This window comes from Giraffa tippelskirchi, chromosome 6 (assembly GCF_054371585.1).
Source record: "Giraffa tippelskirchi isolate mGirTip1 chromosome 6, T2T-mGirTip1v1.2.pri, whole genome shotgun sequence".
Classification (NCBI taxonomy): Eukaryota; Metazoa; Chordata; class Mammalia; order Artiodactyla; family Giraffidae; genus Giraffa; species Giraffa tippelskirchi.
Window position 1 is genome coordinate 118,256,038 of NC_137280.1, and position 20,909 is coordinate 118,276,946.

Genomic DNA, 20,909 nt, shown 5'->3' on the forward strand with positions numbered 1-20,909 from the left:
TCCTTAACCCTCTGGCCTGGGCTCTCTTCCGCAGTGCACCCCCTCTTCCTAGGGCCTCCTCTAAGTGACAAGGTGGGCTTTTGTCTCTGATCTGGTTTGTCGTATCTGTTCCTCTTTCAAAAGGCAACCTGAATAGGGTGACGCTTGGATGGAGGCTTGAATGGGGCATTGTGTGGGGGTGTTTCTGGGTGTGGTCAGGAGATGTGTTTCTGTAAAAACACATTGAGCTCTACACTTATGATTTATTCATTTCCTGTCTGTGCTATACTTCAACAATACGCTTATTTAAAAGAGGCAACCTGACAGTTCTCAACACCTGTTGCCTCGGGTAGGGTCTTTGTGCTCGGCCAGGCACCAGTCTGGGTACACAGAGGGGGAGTGGGGTTCAAGGAGGGGGTCTGTGATGTGCAGCAGCTGCTTGCCTGGTTGCTCAGGCTCTGCCCAGGACATGGCTCTGGCCCATATAGCAGCCTGGGGGCCGGGATGTCTACCTTCCCTGGAGGTGTGGTTTGTTAGGTCCTCTGGCCTGGGTCTCTGTGGAGGGGATGGGGGTGGGGTTTGCAGAGGAGCCTTAGGAGTATGAATGGAAGAAGCTGAGGCCAGGGGATCACCAGTTCCTGGGGCATCCTGGCATCACCCCCACACTTGGCTGGGAGCTCAGTCTAGCAGCTAGGATGACCCCTCACAGGCCCTTGGGCAACACTCCAAGGCATCCCTTTGTGGACGCTGGCTCATGTCTCAGGCCCAGCTGGCAGTGGGTGGCTCTTGGCTCAGAGCTATTGCTGTGGAATCAATCTGTTCTTGGTGAGGGCTCCCCATGGTTCCTGGCATCAGCGTGGCCTCCTTAGAGGACCCTGAGCGCATGGGGCCAATGGGGAAGGACTTGGAAACCTCTCACAGACCACGGCCTGGCCTGCTCTGCCCCCTTGTCCTCTACTGGGTTCCCAAGTTGTTGAATTGAAATGAGAGCTCAGGCTCAGTTGGGACCAATCTCGGTGGCCCTGGCTGTTTAGCTCGTGTGGCCCAGAAATGGGCATCAGAGGTCTTCTACTCAGAGGGGAGTGAGATGGACCCTTCTGCAACCTCAACCTCATGGTCCAATTGTGCCCAACTCACTATCGATGACAGCGGCACAGCAGGCCTGGTCATACCTTCCTCTCCCCACATCCCTCCTGTCAAGGCCCTGGCCTGCCCTCCCGGGCACAGCTCAAGTCCCCTCCTGGAAAGTTGTCCGTGGCCAGCCCCCTCCCCCTCTTCTGTGGCAACTAGGGTCTGGACACAGCACCTGACTTTCAGCACGAACTTGCTCTCCAGTGGGTGGTACATCTGCCAAGCAGATGGCAGCCACAGGGGCGGGAATGGTGTGGGCCCTCTCTGCACTTCCAGCACTCACCACACCCATGTGGGATGCTCCATCCCTGGGGATGGACTCATTGGTCTTAAGCAACGTAACATTCAGATAATTTACATCCAGGGAGCAGAGGGCAGTTGACTCCACAGCAGGAGATAATTTATAACCATTTTGGACGTCTAGCTTGGCAGAAACAGGCAACCTCGTCGCTCACCCCCGTTCTGTGAATTCACGAGCTCATGAATTACTGCCTGGCTTACTGTAACTCTGTATCTCACGCCAAATGTAGGCCACAGGGGCACTGGGCAAAGAGTTCAGAAACCCCAAAACCAGGAGGCACCCCCCTACCCCCGTTCACTGAGAGGTCCCAGAAAACACGCTGGCATCCTCCCTAGTAAAGTTGTCCAGCTGGGGGAGGAGGGAGGGATGGGGTGCAGGGAAGGAGCACAGCCAGCCCTGAATAGTCCCTGGGTCCTGTCCCCATTCACTCAATAGACACGCACTAACTCGTGGTGCGCTTGGGGTGAGGGTGTGCCAGCCCTGGGCCAGGCAGTGGGGCACAGAGGGGATGAGGCACAGGCCCTGCTCTCCAGAAGGCCAGGCTGCAGGATGTGAAAAGATGAACAGCACAACTGGGCTGCCTCCTTCTCACCTGCACTGGGGCAGGCCGCAGTCAGGGGGCGGAGTGAGGGGTTGCAGCCCGCGGGGCTCAACTCAGGGCAGAGTCCTCCCCAGTGAGGCCAAGAGCCCTCTGCCTGCCCTTTCAGGAGAGCAGAGATGGGATAGGCATGCCTGGTCCCACCTCTAGACCAGCTGCACAGGCTCATCAGGCAAGCCACCCACCCAGGGGAACGATGCTTGAGTTCTGGGGGGGGGGGGTGTCTCCCCCTGTGACCCAAATGACAGAGCCAAAGGCACATTTTCCAACTAAGGGGAGAGTTGTAAAGAATCCTCTGCTACTAATCTGTGCACATGCTTTACTGTCTTTAAAAGGAGATGAGATAAACTGGCTCCGTCTGTTAACTGGGGTGCATTAGTACAGAACTGGAGGCTGGGACATCTTTAAGAAGAGGGTCTGGGTCTCTTTATCTGGATCATGTCCACCTGAGCAAATGGCCATGATCCTAGCTTTTAAAGGACTCGTTGAACTAGTGGATCACAGGAAAGAGAGTGGAACTAAAAGTACATATGTAGAGAGGAAGTCTGCTGGCACAAAATCTGGGGCTGCACATTGGGAACACCAGTAATAATTACATTTAAAATGACCCCCTGCCTTAGGAGATTCTTCTCTCCAATCGTGTCTCCAAGTTTCAGGCGGCATGCTAGAGCTACACACCTCTCAGAGCTTTAAACGTGCACCAGAGAGTGATAGATCATCACCCCATTCATCAGAAAGCCAGCCCAAGAGCTGGAGAAGCATCCTTGCCAAGGCCGGCCAGCTCAGTGAAGTTGATTTAGCTTTTAAGCGAAATGGAGTGAGCATCCTGGGGACACTGTTTGCAGAAATGGAGATTTAGTGCTGAAAACAGCCATGCCTCCTGCCTACAAGTCACTGAGGCCCATGTGACTCCAGAGGAGGGTGTTGGGGTGGTTAGTATGTGTGTGGAGGGCATCTAGCAGTGGGGTTCTGGGGGTGTTGTGTATCACAGGTGTGTGTGAGTGTGAGGCTGAGTCTCTGGGTGCATCAGTCCCCTGGGTCACCCATTTGGAGACACATGGTCGGCAGGTGAGCCTGGGCAAGAGGGCTGGATAGAGCTGGTCCCCTCTGGCACCTCTGCCTGGCTTGGGCAGGTCATGAGCGAGTACCAATTGAGCCATGTCTCTGGAGGGGCCTGGTTCACTCTGACTACCTCTTGTCTTGGCCCAAACCACCCCATGTGCTGTAGAAGCTGCTATCTTCCAAGGGATGCACAGCTTGGACCACTGACTGGCCCTGTCAATAGCACACTCGGCTCTTGGAGGCCCCAGAGGCTTGGGGGTGTGCTGACCTGCTCATGCCAGTGGCCTCTCTGGACCAGCTCCTGTGGGCAGTACATGAGTGTGGCCCCTCTCCATGCTCCATCTTCCTGCCCTGTTCTCTGCAGGCCTTTCCATACCTGATTGTTGCTGGGGTATTTGACTGTTTTTCCTGCTCCAGTGTTTTCTGCGTTCCTAGAAGGTTTGGTTCTTTGGAGACTGGGATGATATGAGCTGGATAGAGCTGTGGGCTGCTCCTCAGTAGATTCAGTCACTTTGATCAGGGGCTGGAGTGGAGGAAGACTGGAGAGGTCTCTACTCACTGTCCAGCCCAGACTCTCCCGAGCTCCAGACCTCATACCCTGATGCTGGTCTGACATCTTTCCATGTTGTCCCTCAGGCTTCTGACTCACCCTGGCCCCAAGTGAACTTGCCATGGAGACTACTCCTTCCTTTACATCCCAACCCCAGCCAGTGGCCCCTCTGCCAACGTCTCCAGCTGCTTAACCACATACCTGACGTTGACCTTGCCACCCTGCCATCCCCAGCCCATCAGTCCTGGCCCAGGCCACTCCTGCCTCCTAAGTGTCTCCTTATTTCTCTTTTTTTTTAAATGAACTTTTATCGAAGTATAGTTGCTATACAATGGTGTGTTAGTTTCTGCTGTACAGCAAAGTAAATCAGCTATACGTATACATATACCCCCTCTTTTTTGGATTTCCTTCCCGTTTAGGTCACCTCAGAGCACTGAGTAGAGTTCCCTGTGCCATACAGTAGGTTCTCATTAGTGATCTATTTCATACACAGTATTTTTTATATGTCAATCCCATCTCCCAATTCATCCCACTTTCCCTACCCTCCATGGTAGCCATAGGTTTGTTTTCTACACCTGTGACTCTATTCCTGCTTTGCAAATAAGTTCATCTGTACCATTTTTCTAGATTACACATATAGAGCGATGACATAGGATATTTGTCTTTTTCTGTCTGACTTCACTCTGTATGATGGTCTCTAGGTCCACCCATGTTGCAGCAAATCCGACGCCTACGTACTTCTTGATGGTGCCAGTTTCCCCCATTCCTTCTGTCTCCAGTCTGGTTCAAGGAAACCACTAACATGACTTGGATGACCACTCTGTCCTGGTTAGCCAGTGGCTCCAATCTTGCTCCGGCCAACCCCCTCCACTCAGCATTGAGGACCCTCACTGTCCTCAGGGGAGAGCCAAGCTGCTCCCCTTGGCCTGAAGAGGCCTCCCCTACTGGCCTGGCCCCTTCACCAGCCTCACTTCTTCCCATGTACACACCTGCTCCAGGGACCCGGGGCCACCTTCGGTATCTCACACCAGCCTGGCATCACCCTTGGTTCACGGCACCACAGCCACACCATGTCCCATCTTGGCAAACTCCTCACCACCTTTAGGTCTTAGCTGGCATGTGGCTTCCCCTGCATATCACTGCCCTGCCTGCTCTGGCCAGGCTCACGCTCCTCTACGTGTCCTCAGTCCTCTACGGGCACGTCCTTCAGACGTTTACAGCCTCCACTTCCTCTGCTTGCCCATCATGCCCCTCCTGTCATGGCCTGAGAACCGGTGGAGGCCCTGGCATGTGATCAGCATTCAGCAAACACACGCCAAAGAAATGAAGGAGTGACCAGATGAAACAGGCAAGTGACTTTGGTCCTGAGTCCCTTCTACTGAGACACACAAGGCCTCTAAGTTTCCTTCTGACCCAGGATGTCATAGAAGAGCTGGTGGGTTAGCTAAACATGGATATTCCATGCTCACAGGCCTTCCTTCCCCCCCACTTGGAACTTGCCTCCAGTCAAACCCACCTCCTTCACATGAGTGGGGGCAGGAGAAGAGGAACGAGGAGTGGTGACATCTAGCCACGAGCATGGGGCGCCCCGGCCATGTCCAGGAGGCAGCCTGGGCCACCTGGGATCTGTTGTCTCTTTCACCGATGGGGGAGGGAGCTCCACTCAGGGTCTGAAAGTACGGGGACTGGGGTCAGAGTGGCCGGACAGCCCTCCCTTCCAGGCCCTCTTTCACTTTATACTTTCCCCCAGGTGTGCTCGTGCTCACAGGACAGGCAGGAGGGCTGGTGTGCCCGCATCGCTGTGCGCACCTGCTTGGGTCATGTGTGTGAGCAGAGCAGCGCCTGCTTGCTTGGAATTTAGCTCTTCTCTCCCTGAGCTGCGATTCCTCATATGTGCAAGGGGACTGACCACCTCTGTCCCCAGGGCTGTTGGACTCAGTGGCCCTGGATGGCACCTCACCTGGCACAAAGGAGGAGCACCCTGGGTGGCTGGGAAATCCTCTTTGCATGTAATAGGTCAGATTCCCAAGACCTCCAGGTGTGTGGTGAGTGTGGGGTCTATGGAAGTTTCCATGAGTTCAATCTCCTTACAGAGGAAACATCTCCAGGGCCTCGATCCCAAGGAGCCCACAGGGCCCAGGATGGACACCCCTCTCCCTGGTGGCACTGGCAGTGGGTGGGAGAGGACACCCGTGAAATGACTGTAATGGAAATATAAATTATTCTACTTCAAAGCAGGTACTTTAATATTTCATAATGACCATTATAAACCTGTTCTCCGTACACTGCTAATAAATACCTCAGCCCCAAACCACATTTTCTGGTATCTCCAAAGACACCAGGGGAAGGCAGGGGAGCCATAAAAGAAACATAAAAATACAGTTGCAGATGAGCCTAAAACTCATTTTGTTGAAGCTTAATTGATGGGAAAAGCTTCTGGTCCCAGAGAACTTAAAGGCCCATCATGCGGATATTTGATTAAGCATCCCCATATCACAGACCACACAGAACTGGAAATTGTTAGGCAGTAATTGCAAATGCATTAATAAAGTGATAATGTGGGTTTGTTCGGGACATAAAACAGGAATAAAATAATTCACTCAGATAATTCCACAAAAACGTACAGTTGCCCCCGAGCAGCTGGGAGCAAGGCTTGTTTGGGTCTTAGTCTTACCAACCCTCTCCTGATGGGGCCCAGGCCTCTGTTTTCAAAGGCTCGTTGGGTAGACGGAAGCATGGCCAGGCTCTTGAACCACTGCTTGAGTCTAGGTATGTGATCCCCGAAGGTCCTCTGAAGTTACTGTCCCAGGGAACCACCAGCCCACTTATGTCTCTGTCACCCAGCCAGGGGGAGACAGCCAAGCTCTGATGATGGCAACTTCAGCCATCATCTCTCTCCTAAAGTACTACAGGGAAACGTAGAAAATGTGTGCAGGAACTCAATCATATCTGCATTAGGAAGGGAGTACGTCAAGGCTGTATACTGTCACCCTGCTTATTTAATTTCTATTCAGAGTACATCATGAGAAATGCCAGGCTGGATCAATCACAAGCTGGAATCAAGATTGCCAGGAGAAATATCAATAGTCTCAAATACGTGGATGCTACCACTCTAATGGCAGAAAGCAAAGAGGAACTAAAGAGCCTCTTGATGAAGGTGAAAGAGGACAGTGAAAAAGCTGGCTTAAATCTCAACATTCAAAAAACTAAGATCATGGCATCCAGTCCCATCACTTCATGGTAAATAGATTGGAAAAAGTGGAAACAGTGGCAGATTTTATTTTCTTGAGCTCCAAAATCACTGCAGATGGTGACAACAGTCATGAAATTAAAAGATGCTTGCTCCTTGGAAGAAACGGTATGACAAACCTAGACAGCATATTAAAAAGCAGAGACATCACTTTGCTGACAAATAGTCCATATAGTCAAAACTATGGTTTTCCCAGTAGTCACATATGGATGTGACAGCTGGATTGTAAAGAAAGCTGAGCACCAAAGAACTGATGCTTTCGAATTGTGCTGGAGAAGACTCTTGAGAAACTTTTGGACAGCAAGGGGATCAAACTAGTCAATCCTAAAGGAAACCAACCCTGAATATTCATTGGAAGGACTGATGCTGAAACTGAAGCTCCAATACTTTGGCCACCTGATGCGAAGAACCAACTTATTGGAAAAGACTCTGATACTGGGAAAGATTGAGGGCAAGAGGAGAAGGGAGAGACAGAGGATAAGATGGTTAGATAGGATCACTGACTCAATGAACATGAGTTTGAGCAAACTCCAGGAGATAGTGAAAGACAGGGAAGCCTGGCATGTTGCAGTTTGTGGGGTCACAAAGGTCAGACACAACTTAGCAAATGAACAACAACAACTTAAGATCTAAGCCAAGGTCAAGATAACTATAAGATGACTATCCTTTACCATGAGCTGGCTTCCTACTGGACATTAGGCAGGCTTGGTCATGGACTCCCAGAACACAACCAAAGAAAGGTCACCAGCCTCGTTTGGTGGTCCCAGGACTCTCTGCCAAGCTTCTGTGTGAACGTGTGTATGCACATGTGTGCAGGAGAAGGGAGGGGGTGAGAAAAGTGTCATGGAGACCTTTCACAGAGGAAAACTTCTTCCTTTCTTCCCTCTTCTTATCTACAAATGAAGCACATCCAGCTACCAAAACCTTTGTACAAACTCCAGATCCTGTCACCCCTCTGGACCACTGCCCCCATGCCCTGCTCCTTTCAGGCCCATTGTGAAGCAGTCTTCCTCTAAGAAAGCCTAGGTGTGGATCCTGGGTATGCCATTTACAAGCTGTGTGACCTCAGGTAAGTCACTTCACCTCTCTGAACCCTATTCATGAAGCAAGAACAGTAACAGTACCTACATTATTAACATATCTGAGGCCTCTAGTGCATTGTCAGCTATGCCTTCCCCCACCCCCAGGCCCATAGGAGTGAGCTTACCTGCCCTAGGTGTGTAAGAGGGCCTGGTACCTGCTCTAGCACTGCTTCTCAGGCACCCACAGCTTCCTGATGGGTCTCCTTAGGGCCCAAGTCACCTCATCTCTGGCTCTGGGAGCCCCCACAGTGCTCTCACAGTGGGGTTGATAGGGGAGCTGGGACCAGAAGACAAGAGGACAGGAAGGAGAGCCGGGAAGGACCGCCCCAGGAAAGGTGGGGCTGGAGAAGCTGAAGCAGCAACACTTGAAGCTCAGGGGGCAGTGGGCATGGAATAGAAGGGCAGAAGTTGCTGGGTGCTCACATGGCCAGAGAATGGCAGGACGAGGCGTTGAGGAGAGGCTGAGAGGGTCAGGGGGTGGGGTGGAGATGGAGCGCAGGGAAGTGGCAGGAGCAAAGACAGCTCAGAACCAGAGAAAACATGACTGTGTCTTCAGTAGAGTAAGGCACACTGGCAAGAAGACTGTGGAAACCCTGTGTAATTCATCCCTGAATGAGCAGCATTGTTCATCTTTCGCTAACCAGTACTTCAGTGAGGAGGCAAGCTGTAGACTTGCTCATTCACTACGTTTTTACCCCAAATAGCCGAGGACGGAACAACATTTGGAGTCAGTTTCTGCCTTTCGGCTCTGGCAGGGGCCACGTGTCTCAGTGTGTCCCCAGCGCGTAGGAACCATACGATCGTCAGGGAGGACTGTTCTGGATGGTCGGGTGAGCTGCAGACACACGGGGCCTCTGTGCTTCCATGACGCATGTGTAAACATAGGATGCGAGAACCAGTGATACAGAGAGGACATGTGTGCACCCTGGTCTGGTGGGGTGGGAAGAGGATGGGTGGTTCTCCTACAGCCTTGACACCAGGAGCAGGAGGAACAGATGGGACATTAGGCATGGCGGCTCCTCTGGGGCAGGGACTGGGGCAGCTGACGGGGCCCCAGAGCTGCCCAGATCTGTTACTTCATGGGCACCCGCCTCAGCAGGTCCTTGGAGATCTGCATGTGTGGCTGATTTCAGCCCCCTCCTGAGCTGAGGATGTCCTGGGAGAGCTCCATCTCTGACACAGAAAAGTGTTCTTTTCTCTGAGCCTGGATCTGTAGGTAATTGAGGTGTTCCCCCCTTGCTGACAACAGGAGAGAGGAGGAGAGGAGGTGAGACCCAGGAAGTGTGGATGAGTCTCACTCCTCCCTGCAAGGTGGCTCGCTTGTTTTAAAATGATGAAGAACCCAAGGCACGGGGCAAACTTCTGTACAATGCAAATAACTAAATGGTAGCCCTAAAAGTTTCTCTTTCATGGGCATTTTGAGAAAATTTTGAAAAAGAAAAAAAGAACCACCAGTAATTCTTGAGCCTCCGATAGCAAGACCACCTCTATTCTGCATGGTCCCTTTTGCTCTTTGCCTTTATGTTGCACGTTTGCATCATGGTGATAACAACATTCGTGACACCCAGAGTTGTGCCTTCGTAACTGTCTCCAGGAAGACTCTTGTTTTTCCATTTGCTCATGGATCTTTTTACTGCAAGGGGATCCACTTACCACCATCCATGGAACACCCCAGGGCTTATTACAGTGACTGTGGGGTTGGGGGTTTTCCTTCCTTATGGAGAGAAACAGGCCTGGGAGCACCCCTGCCAGCTCATCAGGATGAAGGATGCTCCTGTCATGTGTGTTATTATTAAGTGTTATAATGAGGGCCACGTGCCCTAGATAAATCCATTTTAATTAGCAAGAAGTAAAGCAGGGCATAGATTTCCTTAGTAACTCTGGAAAAAGAGGGTTTCTGGACGCATCCTCTGAGCCTTCTGTGAGGAGGACAGAGAGAAGGCTGAGGCTGGCTCTGATGTGGAAGTTCTCCTCTGGGCTGCCGGCTGTGCTGACAGAGGCCCGGATGCTCAGCACAGATGCAGAGACAGCCCGTGGCCAGCCACATTCTGGGCTCCCTGGGAGGTCGGCCCAGGGCCACCTCTCTGTCCTGGAAACATCTGAGCAACTCTGGAGCTTCACATGGAATGTGGAATACAGGGAAATTTTCAAACACTGTGTCATCCTTCTGAACCCTGGGGTTTCAGAGTCTCAGATCTAAAATCACATGAGTCAAAAATACACTTTTTTGCTCAAACGGCTTAGCACATTTGAAAGAGGACTCTGACCCTCAACTTGTGACATAAAGTTTTTATGACTGGGGGCTGCATTTGGTGATATTTGCTTTGTTGTGTTCAAAGCAGTAAGAGACATTTTTATTAGCAGCGTGGTTCCCATTTACTGGGTTTCTATTTACTCTGCAAGATCTAATTCTGTATTGTCATTCCAAGAGCAACACTACTGGAATTCAATCACTAGGATTGTGACTTTCTTCAAGCAACTTCTATTTAGTCAAGGCCAGAATCTCAGTAGGTGGTAATAAATATCAAAGTACAGGATGGTTGAGGAAGCAAAGTAAGAAGCCCAAATCAAATATGATTATTGATCAACACTGAACAGTCTTAATCATCTCTATGCTAATTCTAGATATACACATACACAGTGGCTTTTTCATCACATGACTACATGGACATTTTTAGCTGAGAAAATATATTGAGAAATTCAAAATGGAAATCTTTGGAGATCAGCAAATAAGTAGAAATACAGCAAAAGGCACAGAATAGAAAATGCAGAAAATTCTTAAAAGCATGAGATAGCTGGTGACAGCGAGTTGGGTAGAAACTCTTCAAATGATCTATATGGCACCACTTTTTAAAGAATTTCGAAAGCAAAATACCCTCACCATAAAAACAAAACCCTAAATTGTAACACATTAAGATCAGTTAGGCAGTCTAGCCTGCTAGCAGGTTGATGGATTATCCACAGTCTTCTGCTATAGCCCAAGAACTGCTAAATCACTGATTGAGAAGCTCAGTCACTTAGAAAAGAACTAGGCTGTGTCTGATACAGCACAAACTGTTTCAAGCTCTAAACTAAATAAGTGCAAGGGTAAAGTTCTTGTCCAGGGTTTTGAGAACAAATAACAAAGAGCCTTGCTCACCACCCAGTTCTACAAGGGCTAAGTCATGTCTGTGTCTCAGTGACCCATGGACAGCATACCCTGAGGGGAAATCAGGTTGGAAAACAGGGTGAGGCACTGTGTGCTTTGGATGAACAGGCCCTTAGGTAGATAGATGCACACCTCGGTAAGAATCTCAATGAATCAGATTCTCACCTCTTCCCATACATAGAAAAGGACTAAAATCATTGACTTGAGATGTCCGTTTTTTGTGATCAGCAATACTCTTTTTCTCAAGATGCGGTGCTTGACTGCATGTATTTCCCAGTCAAAAATTATTAACTGGCTTCTCGCCTACTTCTTTGAGCAATTTCCTTAGAGCTAACTGAGTGAATGGCTGTCTCCCATGCTACAGGTCTCAGGAAGATCCTGAATAAAACTTAACTCACAAAAACAAAACAAAACAAAAAAGATCAATTAGGCAGTTTTTCTTGCCCCTTCACTGTAGAAGAAATCCAACCCTGGATCCTTCTGTGTTACTTCTGATTTCAATGATCTACAACATTCATCTTTACCTTGTTGCATTCTGTAACTGTATGTACTAAGAGCCAGTTTCTGTTCATTGCATCTAAAAGTGAAAATGAATAAAGAGCATTAAGAACGTTCTGGTCCATCACCCTCAGCAGAAAGACACAGTGACCCTCCCTATGGAGAAGTTGGCAGTTTCCCTGACTCCACTGTGCTGTTTGAAGGAGGCTGTTTCAGGCCTCAGTCAAATAGTTCTGCGTCTTTACCTTCCTTCAGTTACTCAAAATGTGACATATTTTAGTTTGCTTAATATGGGACCGTGTCTTTCTTGTTTAGCAATTTGTTTTTCCCAGAATTTTTAACTGCTTTAAAAATGTATTTAAAAAATTTATTTTCTCATCATGGAGGTTTAGAGCACCTTAATCTGATTTCTATGAGATGGAATCTGCTTTGTTCTTCAGACTTTCTTCTCAGAACCTTCTGACTTCTTCTTCTCACCTGACTGGATCATCTCCCAGGTTCCTTACACAGCTACCCTACCTGTCATGGTGGGGCCCCTTTCACTACACATCTGGTTTAGTTCTGCTGTTTCTTGGACCAGCTCTTCTTATTAAACACCTTTTCTGCTTTAGTGGATTACACTGTCTCTCTCACTGTCCCCCTTTTTTCTAAATTAAGAAAGGAGATAATTTTCTGTGTCCTTGCGTGTCTGAAAATGTCTTTATTTGGTTCAAGATTCCAGGTAAAAGTTGTTTCCCTCAGACATTTGAAGGCAACTGCCCCACTGCCTTCTAGAGTTGATAACTCCTATCTGGTAACAGTGATCTCCTGACTCTTTGTCGATAACACATCTTTTCTCTCTGGAAGCTTTTACAATCTTCTCTTTGTCCTTGATGTTCTGAAATCTCAATAGAACACGCATTTGTGGATCTTTTTCACTTCCCCATTTCTCAGTTCAAATTTGGTCTTTCCATCTGAAGGTGTTTTAACTCAGCTCTGAGGAATGTTCTTCTGTTACTCCCTTGATCATTTCCTCCTCTTGGATTTCTTGGTTTTCCCTAAGTCAACTTGTTTGAGCAGATGGATATTGGTTCCCCTAGATTGATCGTCCATATCACTCAGTTTTTATCTCACCTTTTCTACTCTTATGTTTTTAGCCCATATTACAGGACACTTCCTCAACTCTTCCTTTAAATCCTATTGAATTTCTAACTTTAGCAACTGTATTTATAATTTCCAAGAAATATTTCTTGCTCTTCTTTCTCATAACAGTTCTTTCTTATTTAATGAAAAACATATACTCAAGTCTAAGGGTTTTTACTAGACTAAAAAAAATTTTCTTTTGTTCCATATCCTCCAGGGTTAGTTGTGGGGTTTTCTGTTGTCGTTCATCTTGGTTCTTCTCTTTTATGCTGTTCATTTTCTCTAAATGTCTCATGACCCTGCTTGTCTCAGTCATCTGTATGTGATTAGCTTGATTAGTGCACACGGCTGACACTAGTTTCCTCTGTGGTTGTGTAGCTTGCCCTGGGAGGGCTGACTGTGAACTCTGTGCATAATGGGGTGTGTGGGGGGGAGGGGGAAGGGAAAAGGGGAGGGGGAGGAGAGGGGGGAGGGAGAGGGAGAGGCGGGGGGGCGGGGACACAGTGACTCATTTCAGGATGCACAGACAAGCTGTCCTGCCCAGTTCTCCTGGACTTTCAATTCCTTGAGATCAGATCTGTCCCATGTAGTTTCCTTTTCTTAGCCCTCAAGAGGACTTTGAATAAGACAATTATCAACTAATAAAAGCAAAACCAAACAAAAAAGTTCTTACAGTTCATCAAGGGCCTATTCTGAGCCAGATGTTTTGTAACTGATTTATTTCCATTTTTCTTATTAAATTCCCCAAACCACTCTATCTTTCCACTTTAGAGGCGAGGAAAAACTCAAAGACTGTACGACACCTGCTCAAGTTCACACATGTGGGATGTGGCAGAGCCAGAAGTTCTCGGCAGCCCCAGAGCCTTGCTTTTTCCAGCACTGCTTCTACGTTTGTTCGAGGCCAACAGAATAGACTGTAGATTCCAAAAACCTACAGTCACTACCAACTGCCCTCACCTTATCACCTCCATGCTGTGTGTTTTATAAATTCATAGTGTAGAGAATTATATTCAATATGATCTTCAGATCTGAGCTTGGGCAGAAATGGCCTTCTTTTGAGATGTATAGTTACACAACAAAGCCTCCATGATAACATGGCTGGGGAGGTAGGTGGGCTGGTTAGTAAAGAGTTCCTGAGGAAGACTTATCCCTCCCATGAGCCACTTACAAACAGACTCTGGGCTTCAGAGTTGGGTCTTATCCACCCCATGGGGACTTCTGGTTCTTCAAACACAAGAGGGCAAACATACGCATCACACAGCACACAGCGGGGCTTGCTCTGATGGCCCAGGTCAGAGCTCTCACTAAAGTCGGCAGTGGCACCATCACCTGCAGTCGTCCTGACTCAGAGCGGCTAAGTCCCAGGTGGGCCTCCCACCGGCCTCCTAGAGCACTAAGCCTGACCCTGCCCTTTGCTCAAAGGCCCTGTGTTCCTGGAGAGAACCAGCCATCAAGAGGCCAAAACACATACAGAGCAGCCGGCCCCCTACCCCACAGGGACAAACCCTGCAGATGTTTATCTCTGTTGTGACACTCCTGAGCCATGGTCCCAGGAACTTCCTGCCACCAACGAGCAGTACCTTTTGGACCTAAGAGCTAATGCAGGAAACAAAAGAGGGCCTGGATGGCTTTATCATGGACTAGCAGCTACTGAAAATAACCCCCGTGGTCACGTGAATGCCCTAAAACCTGTTCATGCATTGAGTTACTAAGGATCACATTCGCCTTGGGAGGCAAGCAGAGCATCAGCTTGAGCCATTTATAAACAGCCACTTATAAACAGGTCATCTTACAAATAAGCAAACTGAGGCTTGGCAGTGAGTGTATTAGTCAAATTCCTCTAAGGGCATAAAAGAATAGCTTGGGAAGTTAATTTTCTCCACTAATTTCATTTCTAGGTTAAAAGTACACTTTGATCCAGAAAGTTGCCCTAGATGCCCCCAGCAGTGTAATGGCTGTTGGACAGAGAAAACCTTGTTCCAGAAGGATCTAAGGTGTCTTCAAGTCCCTCAACGTGTGTGAGGCTTCAGTGAGCCTGGTCAAACTTTCCAGTTCCTCTTTGCTGGTCTCAAATCTTTCCTGTTCCTCCCCTGGGGCCCAGCTCCAGCTGGACCAGCGCTCCAAGGCTCTTCCCAACATGTCCTGCTCACAGGACCTAAACCCCTTCAGAAGGCCTGTCCCCTACCAGGCCGGCAAACAGAGGACACATCGAGATAGGCAGAGGAGGGCAGAGGTGCACACCAGCGTTCAGCTGCAAAGTTCCCTTGGCTTTCAAAACTCTGAAAATGGGGGCAAAATTCTAGCCAGGTCTGAGGATTTCTCAGAAGAAAGCAGGCAAGGGCAGTCCCTGGTGCTAGACAGTGGGAGCTAATAGGAAGCGTCCGGTAGTTGAATTCCCATTCAGTGGCATCTGTGGTTCTCTGCCCAGTGGCACTCGCCCCATGCCCACCCCATTGTCCCACCCCCTCCCTACACCCCACCTCCCACACTGCACTCTATTCTATGAATGCATGAAACGTGAAATTACCAAGTATGAAGATGGAAGATGGAATGTGTTAGCTGCAGCTAGAGACAGCAATGAATTTTACAAATAGCTTTCTAGAAGCCCTCATTCAAGTTCACAAATCAGGCTCATAACAACCCCAATTCTACATTCCTGCAGATAGAGACGGCCGGCTTCTCATTTCTGGCAAGACCATTTGTCTTGGGCCTAATCTTGTTCACGCAGCGTGGGAGGCTCCAACTGATCCCAAATTTCCCCAAATGCCTCAAATTGCGGAGGAGAGAGACCCTTCTTTGCCTTGGAAAGGGCCCCAGCTGGAATTCCTGCTGAAATGCAGGAATCATGGGGTGTCATAGCCAGTAAGGATGGGGAGACCAGCAAGTTCAACTCCTCCCTCAAGAACAAGGAGCCCAAGGCTGGGTTTTACCCAAAGTCATGGCCGGGGGAGGAGGACAGTCTTTCAAAATGATAGCTGGTGCTTTTTCATTTTCAGCAAATTATTTTTTCCCCTATGTTCTTTCACCATTAAAACTAGACCCAAGGCTGAGCGTTAAGGCCTCCGGGGAGGGATTGGAGCACAGAGCACAAAGGTGTCAAATTCTTGGCTCTTAGCGGAGACAATTTTCTGGAAACTAAGGCTTTCAATTTGCAGAAGACAGGCTTTCTGAAAAATAATTTATTTCTAAAGCTCTAAAAGCTTGACTTTTAATAGCAAGAAAGAAAACTATGGAGTTCATAAAATGTGGAGCATAAGCATCTGAGCTGGGGAGGATATGTGGGAATCCAAGGGCTCGTTTTCCCTCCTGGGAAGAGATCGAGTCACCGGACTGGGAGAGGAGAGGAGAGAAGAGGAGAGAAGGACAGGGCCCTGAGACCAGAAAGGCTGTGTCTCGGTCCCTCTTTTAGAGGGGGCTGGTGTCTTATGGCCCCTTTCCTGGGAGGAGATTATCAAAACCCCATAAAGGCTGGTGGGGGTCCCAGAAGATAGGAGGCCTGTGACGTGGGAGAGGGGCTGCAAGTCTGCTAGATTAGACAGGTCCTGGGTCTAGCTGGGAGTGGGAGCTGGAGGGTAGAGGGCTGTGGGGGTGTCCCTGAGAGTGAGTCTGTGGGCAGGAGCAGGACCCTGTCAGCTGGGGGTCCCCACCTTACTTCCCATGACTTTCAAGTCCAACAGATCTGAACTTACCCACGGTCTGCCTCCTCCACTTCCTTGTGGAGGGAACTAGCTGATCAGTGTCTTCCTCTGAAAAGTGGGGACAAGTAACAGGGCTGACCTCACTGGGTGGTCCTGAGGATTAAGCGAGATGATATATGCAAAGTCCTTAGCACGGAGCCTGCCACAGAGAAACTGCCCGAGAAACGTGGCTCTTATTATGGTTGCTAACAACGACACGCTGGCTTTGAAATCAACTCACTTAAACAAGCGGAACCAGGGAACTCCTGCAAGCAGGCTAATTAAGACATCTAAGTCATCATCATCTTTTCAATAACTGCCTGTTAAAGCCAGGCCGCAAGGGCTTGTGGGGTTTGTAATCATATTCACTGAAAACTCAGAAGAGTTCTCTCAAGTTCACAGGCCAGTTATGAAACGCATCTTGTGACAACTTCACTCCTCTTTGCAGAAGAAAGGCTGGGGTGTAGAGCCTACCTTTGTGTGAGAATCACAAGCCCAGAGAGAAGTACTGGGCAGTCCCGAGGGGGAAAGAAACTGCTCTTCTAACTGCCAGAAAATTGAGTGCAAGTTTGCTCCTCCTCTTGGAAGCCTGTGTGTATGTACATGCATGTGTTGTGCATGTATGCACACACACATGCATATGGGTTTCTCTGTGTTCCTCCTCTTCCCTGTGGCCCCAGCTCTCTGAGGAGCTTCCAATAGTACAGAAACCCCTGACTGACAGGACACAAGCTTGCTGCACCAAAGAAACTAAGAGCCCAGCTCTAAGAGCCCAGCTCAGCACTCTGAACAGTAAGGCTGCGATGCCAGCTGAGTGGTCATACCACAAAAGACCCACTTTAAGGGGTGGGCTGTATCTTTGTTCATCCTTGGAGAGAGTGTCACATATCTCCCAAGGGTGACAGTTATTGGAAGCACTGAAGTATAATCCCTGGAGGACAGCGTGGCTGTGCTGAGCCATGGTCAGCCTGTCTTGGCCTCCTGCCCAGTGAGGACTCACTGTTGCAGGAAGGGCGCATGCTCTGTCAACACAGGAGGATCTTCCCTCCAGGCCCAGGCTCTCAGGCTTGACCACCTCCCTTGGTTCTCCCCTGCACCCTTCTTTCTCAAGGTTTCTCCCAAGGTTTGGATTCCTGTTTTCATTTCTGCAGTCAAAAGCTCTTCACCAGCAGGGGACTTCCCTGGTGGTCCAGTGGCTAAGACCATGTTCTCAATGCAGAGGGCCTGGGTTCAATCCCTAGTCAGGAGACTAGATCCCACATGCTGCAACTAAAGATCCCATGTGCCACAACTAAGACCTGGTACAGCTAAATAAATATTAAAGAAAAAGTTTTTTAAAAAGAATTTCTTCAGCATCAGTTAAGATTAAACTTGCTATAGCAGAAACTAACACACCACTGGAAATCAACTAACCCTAACCCTTGTTTTTTTCAATAACATTTTTAAAAAAGATTAAATCTGTTGTGATTGGAACCCCCAAATGATGACTGAAACAAGTTTTTGTCATTCATCTTTTTCATGTAAAAGAATTCAGAGGTAGGAAATTCAGAGCTGGGTTGGTGTGTCCACTAGCTTGTCACAGATCTGGAGTCATCCCAGTTCACCCTCCCCTGTCTCCTTGGTGTGACCCTCGGCTTCATGGTTCCAGATCAAGCTAGAGCCTCAGCCAAAATATCATCCTTCCTGGCAGCAATGTGGGCGAAGGGGAGGCCACAACCCCTCTACTGTAATCAGCTTTCTGGAAATCTCACATAGCCTTTCTGCTTCATCCCGTCGGGCAGAACTTATTTGCAAGGCCAATTGAGTGATGAGGAAGGCTGGGAACATAGTCTTTTGTCTGAATGCCAATGTGTCCGTAACTTTGAGATTTGTTACTGAAGAGGGAGGTGGGGAGAAGATATTTGCAGGCAGCTATCAGTTGCCTGTCCTGTGTAAATTTTTTATTTTGGTGAGCAAAGGGAACTGGACACAGATCTCTCCACCTCCACTCACTGCATTTCCACTCCCAATCTCCAAGGCTATCTTGCAGTTTCTAGTATTATTACACTGTGCTCTACCATCTGCTGTTGTCTTCTGCCAGGCTAAGCATTTCTCCTTTGTAGATAATACAGCTTTTTGATCTCTGGCTGCTCTTTTTCTCATTGTCTCTGGTGGTCTACAGTTTTATTATTATTTGTTTAATCTTGGATCTACTTTTATTATCTTGCCTGGAACTTGCTGTACTTTCTCAATCTGAAGATTAAATTGTTTATTCAATCCTGTAAAACCCCCTGCCATTATCTTCACACATTGCTTTTCTTTCATTCTCATTGTTTTCACCTTCTGTAACTCTTACGAGATGTGTATTGGATCGTCTTATTCTGTCATTCATATCTTAGCTGTTGTTTCCAATTTTCCTTATCTCTTCATGCTGCATTTTGGGTTATTTCTTCAGCTGTTTTCCAAGTCATTAATTCTCTCTTCAGCTGTCTAAACTATATTTTAAATCCTTAGACATAACGGCAATTACATTTTTTTTCTACTAGCTCCATTTGGCTCTTTTTAGAGTATTTAGTTCTTTCAGGATGATCTAATCTTTCTTATATCTTTAAATATTTAATATACTTTAAAAAGTTACATTTAAAACATGTTGCATAAGTCTATAATTTAAAGAGCCCAATAGTTTCTTAAGGCATCTTATGAAAACAGCAAGCCTTTGTCCCTTTCTTTCATTTCCCTTTCCTAGAGGCAATCCCTTTTAGCATTTTTACTTGGTTATTTTGGAATTAACCTAAAAAACATGCTTTTTTTTTTTTTTTTTTAGTGTTAGGCATTATCCATTAACTATCCAGTATGAAAGATGAGAATTTAGCTGTTTTTTGCATAATTCTTCCCCCATCCTCACTATAGAAAATCACCATTCTGTATACCCTTCCTCCCAGTAGAAATATATTTCAGTTAGCTCAATGTTTGGTGTTAATGTTATTAGGCTTTATAAATGCTATTCACAGCCAAGCCAAGAAGTGCACTCTGGTCCATGGGAGGAGGAGCTGGAAACTTCTCTTGAATTTTCTTTTTTTTTCTACTCTGGAGATAATTTTTGGTGACTCTGGAGATAATGGTGACAAACAAACAACCCATCTGCAGAAGAGAAAACAAACATCTGCAGGTGGGCTGGAGCCAGACTGCCTCCCCAGCCTGAAGGGTACATGAGGGGTCCCTTCCACATCCAAAAGGAGGCAAGGCTGTGCTCCGGCCTCCCTGGGGTTTGGTGGGAGGGTGTGTGGGGCATCCTTTCTCGGATGGCAACAACGTGGAGTGAGAATGTAAGTGCTGCACAGACACCTTGAAGGGCCAATACCTGATAGATGGGGGTGGGGGCAGCTGGAGCCACAGTATGACAGGTTAACGCTTCCTAGAAGGCTTTCTTTGGAAAGTTGCCTCCTGACAGTATTACAGTGGAGACTATGAGGAGTGGAACGTGCATGTGTGTGTGCACACACACACCCACACACACCTGAAACAACTTCAGAAGCAGGAAGAAGCATGCTGTCTGCTGGGACTTTGCTGGCCTCAGCTGTCACCAGACTGCTAGAATTCAGTTCTTTCCAGAGGCAACAGGAGCCCCAAACATGCTGGGCAGGGCAGGGGACACTGTTTCCCTTGTTACCTCCCCTGCTGAGGATGAATCAAAGCCAGAGCTATGACCGATAGGAGCAGAGGAACAAGGGGTGGGCTTTAGAGAACAGGGGGCCCTGCCATTCTGCACTGTGTACAGGCTTATGGGGCTGGGGCTGGTCTGGGCTCTGCTCCCACTGCGTGGCCTCAGGCAGCTCACATATCCTCTCAGAACCTTAGTTTGCCCATCTGCAAAATAACTCCTGTTATGCAGGACTATCCTCAGGATTGAGAGAATTGATATCTGGAAAATAGAGCAAAATAAAACAAAGTATGGAAAGTTTGTAATGCCACCCCAGAGTGATGGGCAGCTCTTACCAGGGTGGAAAGAAAGAAGGAGCTAAAACAACACACACCGATAAGCCAGTTCCAAATGACCCTGCTGGTGAAATGGGAACGTGATCGGAGGTTCCCTAAAAGGGTCCCCGTGAACGTGCGTGGAGCAGGATGGAGATTTGTAGAGGAGATGTGGTGATTTCCCAGCTCAGCCCTCCTGGCTGAGTATGCATGGAAGCTGTGAGATGGGGAGGATGTCATAGAGACCCTTGGTGATCTGGCCCAGGTCTTTCTGCCTTCTGCCCCACAGCAGCCCTGTGGTCACTCAGCCTCTGGCCTTGTCCATTACTACTGGGTATGGATTCATTTTTACCTTCTTAGTGAGACCACATAAACTCATACACAGACTAGACTCATCCCTGCTACATCCCCAGATGAAGCTGCAGAGAGCAGGCCAGCTACCAGCTGGGCACTGGGCAGTAATCAATGGGACCACCTGTAGGTATTAGTATAACTAAGTGGGCATGGCACCCGCCCTCTAGCTGATGGCTTTGTGACAGTCTTGTAATCCAAAGGTC

The 20,909-nt window shown here is 48.3% G+C and overlaps 1 protein-coding gene across 12 annotated transcripts in view; it reads right to left on the reverse strand.

Annotated features, from left to right (window-relative positions):
- The window catches only part of FSTL4 (follistatin like 4), a 695,167-nt gene that overhangs the window by 146,097 nt on the left and 528,161 nt on the right, over nucleotides 1-20,909 (reverse strand). Inside the window, exon 2 of one of the 12 annotated variants that reach the window (XM_081502835.1) lies at nucleotides 16,411-16,572. The exons of the other annotated variants lie outside the window; for them this stretch is intronic. The gene's annotated coding sequence lies outside the window, so the exon portion shown is untranslated. The remainder of the gene's footprint in view (nucleotides 1-16,410; nucleotides 16,573-20,909) is intronic. 12 annotated transcript variants of the gene reach the window in all.